Source organism: Mobula hypostoma, chromosome 19, assembly GCF_963921235.1.
Source record: "Mobula hypostoma chromosome 19, sMobHyp1.1, whole genome shotgun sequence".
NCBI classification, from domain to species: domain Eukaryota; kingdom Metazoa; phylum Chordata; class Chondrichthyes; order Myliobatiformes; family Myliobatidae; genus Mobula; species Mobula hypostoma.
The window spans coordinates 45,629,479-45,636,699 of NC_086115.1; the positions used below are offsets into that span (position 1 = coordinate 45,629,479).

At 40.8% G+C, this 7,221-nt stretch overlaps 1 pseudogene; it reads right to left on the bottom strand.

The window, feature by feature from the left end:
* Positions 1-6,813: 6,813 nt before the first annotated feature.
* LOC134359139 (U2 spliceosomal RNA) lies at positions 6,814-6,961 on the bottom strand (annotated as a pseudogene).
* Between the last annotated feature and the right edge of the window lie 260 nt (positions 6,962-7,221).

The window sequence follows — 7,221 nt, forward strand, 5'->3', positions numbered from 1 at the left end:
TCATTACAGAATGTATCTCCAGTGCTTCTTACTCCCTTTCCCTTTCCCAAATATGATTCCCCTCTCCCTGTTCCCTTCCCACTCTCAGTCAGCAATAGGAACCCATATCAGAATCACTCACATGTATCATGAAATATGTTTTTTGTAGAAGCAGCAGGACAGAGCAATACATAAAATTACAACAGTACTGTGCAAAAGTCTTTGACACCTTTGCTGTATATGCGTGCCTAAGGGTTTTGCACAATACTGTAAGTGTTGTGGAATCCTTCTCTAATTTTCATTGTATAATGCCTTGTCCCAAGTCTCCTTGTTATTCCCATTTCTATGCCTCTGACCTGCTGTGAAGTCCCAGTTCATAAATACAATTGTGCACATTGAACCATTTTCTCTTATGCTGGAATCATAAAGCTTACATGGATTGCATTTCCTCTCATACATTCTCTCCTCAAGTTAGGTTTTTCAGGACTTGACTTCATTCTTCACCTGTTCATTTACATTTCAGTAAGATTATACTTTGCTGTGGAATATGATGTGGCTCAATTGCTTGAAAGTCCTGCTGTATCAAACATTTTCATACTAATCCATCTTTGTACTTGATCCAAAGATACCCTGTAGTTATGATTATCAAATATTCTGGAGGGCAATGTAGTCATTCATCTGTCCAGCTTTTGACTGAACTTATAACTCTATAATTCCATTGCATGAATTAAAGGTGAAGTCATTTTGACAAACTTGCAAGATTTCCAAGATATACCAAGTCTGGGACTGGCTTGCCAAATGACATTATCGGTCCTTCGAGAATTCTGAGGGTGATCTTTTACTTCCAGTCAATTTCTTGTACTCAGGTCCAGACCTCAGTGTGGTTCAATGGATTGTAAGTTTTCAGAACTCAGGCTACCAATGTGGAATGACTTTGTCATTTTTGATGGTTCTGACTCTTTGCCAATCTGCCCTCTTTGTCAGTGTGAGTTATGTGCTGTTTGTGCGATCCTAACATCCAACTGTCCATTTGCAAAAATCCAGACAAGCACACAGGAGACACAAAACTAGATTAAACTCTTTGTTTGAGACTCCTCACAGTCTGTCTCTTCAATAAGGATTGTTACAGTCCTGTAAGTGGTGAATGCTCCTTAGTACAGGGGTGGCCAACCTTTTACATTCCATGCGTCAATTTTTTCACTCATGAGTTCAGATGTGCCATACGACTCTTGTACCCCCATTCAATTCTTGTAAAAATATGTTACTATAGAACTTGTGCGTGAAAAATTCACATCTGAACTCATGCATGAAAAAATTGGCGCACGGAATGTAAAAGGTTGGCCAGCCCTGCCTTAGTACAAGAGTAACAGCCTTAAAGCAACAATTGCTGTTTACAGCTACTTTTATATTTAAGGTAAAAGGTAAAAACAGAAACTGTTCAATAGCCCTGGCTATGCCCGTGAACATAATAAAAACGATTTTGCTGGGCTTTGCTACCCTTTCAGTATAATTGTCTGCAAGGATTACAACTCCCGCCTGATTGGAAATTTCCTAGACTTACTGACTGGTGATTTCTCTATTGCACTCAGTTGTTGAACTTTCTAAATGGAGTCCATCAGTGCAGCAGAGACTTGTTGAGTTTCCTCATCATTTCAACTGGGGCATCTGCTCTCAGTTCCTGCACCAGGTTAGACCGGACACAAAATCCACAAGCTCACTCACTTATGAGCCAGTCCTCATCAGGGGATCAGAGGATCAGAGGTGGAGAAAGTCAGTGACTTTAAATTCATCAGCATTATCATTTCAGAGTATCTGGCGTGGGTCCAGTATGTAAATACCATCACAAAGAAGGCACAGCAGTGCCTCTCCTTTCTTAGAGGTCTGCGCAGATTCAACATGTTATCCAAAACTTTGACAAACTTCCATAGATATGCAGTGGAAAGTACACTGACTGGTTGCATCATGGAAACACCGATGACCTTGAATGGGAAAAAAACTACAAAAAGTGGTAGATAAAGCCCAGTCCATCAGGGGTAAAGGCCTCCCCCGCTCCCTCCAAGGAGTGTTGTTGCAGGAAAAGAGCATCCACCATCTAGGCCATGTTCTCTTCTCACTGCTGCTATTAGGAAGGAGAAACAGGAGCCTCAAGCCTCACATCACCACTTTCAGGAACAGTCTTTACCCCTCAACCAGAGGGGATAAGTTCAGTCATCCCAACACTCTGAACTGATTCCATAACCTATGGACTCACATACAGGGTCTTTACAACTCATATCCTTGATGTGGGTGCCACGGCTGTGCAGTAATTAGTGCAATGCTATTACAGCTTGAGGCATCAGAGTTCAATTCCAGCATGCTCCATAAAGAGTCTCTGCACGTCCTCGCCATGGAAGGTGTGGGTTTTTACCGGGTACTCTCGTTTCCTTCCACAGTCTAAAGCCATGCCCAGTAGGTTAATTGGTCATTGTAAATCATCCCGTGGTCAGGTTAGGCTTAAATGGAGGTTGTCAGATCGAAGGGTTGGAAGGCCCTACTCTGTGCTGTATCTCTAAGAAATAAAATAAAATATTTATTGCTTATTTATATTATTATTTAATACTTCTTTTGCTTTTGCACAGTTTTTTCATTGATTCTATTGTGTTTTTTTCCGTTTACTATGAACAACCACAAAAAATGGTGACATACTTTGATAATAAAATTACTTTGAACTTTGAACTGTAAATACAAATTGTAAAGCTGCAAGGAAAGAATTAAGACTAAGGAAGTAGTTTTTATTTGCATTCATGCTTTTATAATTTAAAATAATATCGGTGATTTTTATTTTTAAATTATTAGAATCAAACAGCATGGAATCGGGCTATTTAGTCCATCACAGGCAGCCTTCCATATTAATCACCTCCTAGTACTTGGCCTGCAGTTTTCAATGCCTAGGTGATTCAAGTGCTCATGTAGACACCTTGTAACTACTGTTGACAACTCTGCTTCCACCACTTTCTCTGACACTCTTCTTCAGGTACTGAGTGAAAAAGCTGCACTCAGATCTTGCTAAATCTATAGGTCCTTCCCCTGAATCTATGTCCTTTAGTTGTATTCATCTCTAATGAAGGAAAGAGATTCCTAGGAAAGCAGGTTTGACCTGCAGGTCCAAAAAGGTGAGTCTGCATCCATGAAGGAACATTTAGGCTATTATTACTATTACGTATGTGAATTATTTCAAATTGCTGTAACTATACGGGTTAGACACATTTTTGTGGGTCTTTTTGAAAGCTTGTGATGTTTTTATGTAATGGGAATGTAATTGTTGGCATCAGCAGAGGTCATTGTTGGTGCCAAATATTACGAAGTCTGCTTTGAGAGCAGAAACTTGGAGCCACTGCTCTTTCAGATACATAGCGATACCAGGTGTTATGTGTAGTCAGAGCAACAAAACAAAGTTTATAGATGACATAAAGCTTGGTGCAATAAATTCCAGTGAGGACTTTAAGAGGAGATGGGCCTGTGAACTGCGCAGTAACCTGTCAGGTGAAATGCAATGTCAAGAAATGTGGGGTGATGAAAAGAGCGAAGAGATGCAGAGCAAATGTCATAGGCAATAGAAACAGATAAAGGCAGTAGAGATGGGTGTTTGAGGTGGAGGATTGGACAAGTCAGGCAGATTCTGGGTGGTGCAGTAATAGGGAAGTTAATTAAGTTGTACCAAAAATGCATTTGTGATCCTTTGCTTGATTAATTAACAAATAGTGTACAAAAGCAAGAAAGCTGCCGCAGCTACCGCACAATCGAGAATCGCCGGAGGGAAGGCCCCAATTCCTCAGCCTTGCGTATCGCCTGTTGCCGGGGCCGGGGTCGAAACACTCGGCAGAGATGGTGCTCAGTGTCGGGGAGCTGGTCGGAGGCTCGGAGTTTTCGGATGGACTCAGAGTTGGACTATGGTCAGATGCTTCCGGGATGCTGCATCGGCAAGTTGGCGGCGCTGGAGGTTTACCGTCTGTGTGAGATGAAGGGACTTTCGAGAGACTCTGTGATTTTACCGTGCCCATGGTCTGTTCTTATCAAATTACGGTATTGCTTTGCACTGTTGTAATTATATGTTATAATTATGTGGTTTTTGTCAGTTTTCCAGTCTTGGTTTGTCATGTGTCTCTGTGATATCATTCTGGAAAAACATTGTATCATTTCTTAATGCATGCATTACTCAGTGACAATAAAAGAGGACTGTGCGTCCTCATAATCTAATCTAATCTAAGTTATTTAAACCTTTATGAAGCATGTCTTAAGCATTATTGTAGTATTAAATTCAGTGGAAGTCCTTGGTGATTGATTAGGTTGGTGCAGGGACAATGTTCCTACAATACAAGAGTAAGATGAGAATTTGCCCGAAGAGTGATTAAAATTTGCTACTTGTAAAAATGCCATCCCCTTCTCTCAATTCCTCCGGCTCTGCTGCATCTGCTCTCAGAATGAGGCTTTTCAACCTAGAACAAGGGAGATATCCTCCTTTTTCAAAGAAAGGGGCTTCCCTTCCTCTACCATTAATGCCACCCTCAACCGCATCTCTTCCATTTCAAGCACGTCTGCTCTTGCCCCATCCTCCTACCACGCTACCAGGAATTGGGTTCCTCTAGTCTTCACCTACCAAGCCAGCAGCCTCCGTGTTCAGCACATAATTCTCCGAAAATTCTGTCACCTCCAACGGGATCCCAGTACCAAACACATCTTTCCCTCCCCAGGGATCGCTCCCTACGTGACTCCCTTGACCATTTGTCCCTCCGCAATGATCCTTGCAAGCAAAACAAGTGCTTCACCTGCCCCTACTCCTCCTCCCTCACTACCATTCAGGGCCCTTAAACAGTCCTTCCAGGTGAGGCAACACTTCGCCTGTGAGTCTGTAGGGGTCATATACTGTGTTTGTTGCTCCCAGTGTGGCTTTCTGTATATTGGTGAGACCCAACATTGATTGGGAGACCGCTTTGACGAGCATCTATGCTCCATCTGTCAGAACAAGTGGAATCTCCCAGTGCCCACTCATTTTAATTCCACTTCCCATTCCCATTCCGATATGTCCATCCATGGCCCCCTCCACTGTTACGATGAGGCCACACTTAGGTTGGAGGAGCACCACCTTATATTCCATTTTGGTAGCCTCCAACCCGATGACATGAACATTGATTTCTCAGACTTCCGGTAATGCCCCCATCCCTTCACCATTTCCCATCCCCTTTTCCCAACCTCACCTTATCTCCTTGCTCGTCCATCACCTCCCCCTGGTGCTCCCCTCCCCTTTTTCTTTCTTCCATGGCCTTCTGATTTTTCACAAATCGACTTCCTAGCTCTTTGTTTCATCCTTCCCCCTCCAGGTTTCACCTATCCCCTGGTGTTTCTCGCTCCCCTCCCCCCCACCTTTTAAATCTACTTCTCAGCTTTTTTTCTCCAGTCCTGCCAAAGTGTCTCAGCCCGAAACATTGACTGTTCTTTTTTCCATAGATGCTGCCTCACCTGCTGAGTTCCTCCAGCATTTTGTGTGTGTGTGTTGCCCGTATTTCCAGTACCTGCAGATTTTCTCTTGTTTATGATGCCACAAATTTGTTACACCTGAAAGGCTGGTGGAAGAAATCCAATAATAACGCTTAAAAGACAACTGGATAGGTACCAGGAAAAATAAACTCACAGCAATAAAGAAAGAACAGTGTAGCATTCCTTCACTCATTCATTTATTTATTGAGATACTAGGCCGAACAGGCCCTTCCAGCCTTTTGAACTGCTTCAACCAGCAGCCCCTGATTTAACCCTTACCTAATCACGGGCCAATTTACAATGAGCAATTAGCCTTCCAGTCAGTACATCTTTGGACTGTGGGAGGACACCAGAACACCCGAAGGAAACCCACACAGTCATGGGGAGAACATACAACTCCTTACAGGCAGCTGCATCAACCCAGTTTATTATTTTACAATCCACGGGCATGCACTTAACCAAACTGTTCTGAGAGCTGGGTCTGAAATTCAGATAAGTTCCAATCATTGTTAAACATTCCTGCAACCTCCTCAAAGAAATCTTATTGTTGATCAAGAACTGAGTGGTAAGTTAATGTTGGCTACTTCTTTCCAATATTTTTTATTAGTTTCTCCATAGAAGAATACAGTGTACAAGAAAGTATATATAAAAGGTCAAAAAATATTTTTTTTAAACTACCAATTACATTATATCTATCCTTAATAACAATCTCATTACCCCGTATTCATGTAAGTTAATCAATAGTTATATTGAACTATACTAATTTATTACAAAAAAAGAATCTAATCCCTACCAAGACCAAAGCTGTTTATTAAGGGATAAAAAGGTAAAATACCTTCTCATATAATAAAAGTTAATAATAGCCAACATCTGAATTTAAACAACGAATTGAGGGTTTTGAAAGTTTTGAAAATAATTCAGAAAAGGTCCCCACAATGTTTGAAAGTCTTGATGAGATTCAGAAATTGAACAACGAATCTTCTCTAAATCTAAGCATGACATAATGTCGCATAACCATTGAGTATGAGTAAGAGGAAAAACATCTTTCCATTTAAACAAAAGCGCCCTCCTAGCTATAAGAGAGCTAAAGGCCAAAATATGTAAATCTGATGTCTTCAGCTTGATATCTTGTCCTGCAACAATACCGAATAGGGCCGTCAGAGGATTAGGCCTAAAATTGACTTTGAAAAGTAAAGAAAAAGTTTGAAAAACTTCCTTCCAATATTTTCCAAGACTCGGACAAGTCCAAACATATGAATTAATGAAGCTTCTCCATTATTACGTCTGTTACAGCAGGGAGATATATCCGAATAAAAACGAGAAAGCTTATCTTTAGTCATATAGACTCTAGTACCACCTTAAATTGTATGAGGGAATGGCAAGCACATAGCGATGAAGTATTCATCAGTTTAAAAATTTCTGTTTTTTCCTACTACACTTGATCTTAGCTAAAAGGCCGAGAAGCGATTTAAAAAATTTCATTCCAAGTTTCCTCAGATATTGATATCTGTAAATCTTGTTCCCAGAGATTCTTAATTTCGTCTAAAGGAACATAGCTCGTCTCCAGTAACATACCATAAATATCAGATATTGAACCATTATGAAAAGGTGTCAAATTAAAAATTATGTCTCGTAAGTTCTCATTTGAGCTTATAGGGAATGTGCATAATTGAGATCTTAGAAAGTCTCTGATTTGTAGATATCTAAAAAAGTGAGTTTTGGGTAAGC